Source organism: Brachyhypopomus gauderio, unplaced genomic scaffold (assembly GCF_052324685.1).
Source record: "Brachyhypopomus gauderio isolate BG-103 unplaced genomic scaffold, BGAUD_0.2 sc140, whole genome shotgun sequence".
In the NCBI taxonomy this organism is placed as follows: Eukaryota; Metazoa; Chordata; class Actinopteri; order Gymnotiformes; family Hypopomidae; genus Brachyhypopomus; species Brachyhypopomus gauderio.
The window spans coordinates 128887-130000 of record NW_027506961.1 but is presented as its reverse complement, the minus strand read 5'-3'; positions in this window follow the sequence as shown (position 1 = coordinate 130000).

Below are 1114 nucleotides of genomic sequence, written 5' to 3'. Positions count from 1 at the left end.
CCTGGACTACATCTCACACGTCCAAGCGACTCAGGACCGGGTGACCTACCTGTTTCACTCCTTTCGTCTTGAAACCACACACAAGAGTTGGGTCACGTTGCGCCTCAAATACTCGCTCACCAAAATCGAATGAATTGCGTAATAGAACTAATCTATTCACTCCTCATACGTAACAAAGGACTGTGGTTTAGAGTCATATACTGTATGCTGATATATTGTAATATACTGTATGGTATGACCTATCCCTAACGCTGGGCACCAGGGGCGGTCTGGCATACATTACTACCGAGGATTTCCCCGGTGGGCCGATGGGTTGGTGGGCCGCCGGCCGCCTGTGGTTTAACTCGGCCCGTGGAGGAGCCATTGCCGCGCACTGCGTCCCCGGCCCGTAGTCACGCTGCTGTTTAACGGTGTTATTATCTCCCCCGCTCAAGTCACACTAACCTGCTCAGCGCGGCCGCGGACTGAGCCTGTGAACACATGAACGAGTTGGACCGGGCCGCGGACTGGACCAGCTGGTGCTGGACTACGAAAACATACAGCAGCTGTGTCACTTATTAATACAAGTAGTCACGAACTGGAAAAGCCTTGTCCATACTAATGCCATATTAATTATATCTCCCTGTTTGTATCCCACGAGTCAAGTGAGACGCCAGTTGCACACTGACACTGCTGAGGGTCTAACTCAGGGTTATTCAACTTTATTTTTCTGCGGGCCAGATTTGGCAGAGAGCTCTGACCTGTGGGCCAGACAATTTTCAGACCTGTACTAATACTGTCATAGTGGATGTAAAATTGAAGCGAACGTAATTTGTTGTTATTATTTATGGGGCGATGGGCCGCGTTACAAATTCATTAAAGGACCTGATCTGAGTAGCCCTGGTCTAACTCATCATGTAATCCCTCCGCGACACGGTTGACACTACTGAAACGTGGAAAAAATAGGTCCGCATTGCCGTAAAGATGGAGCAGTCTAAGCCAGGGTCTAGACCAGGAGTGGCCAACCTGCGGCTCTTTGCCTGGTTTCATGGGTCTCCCCAGCCGGTCCGCGCTCTCACCTGCACTAACGATCTGTGCCGTGGCCCGGTTAGTTCATCAGCTCTGAGGGCGACAC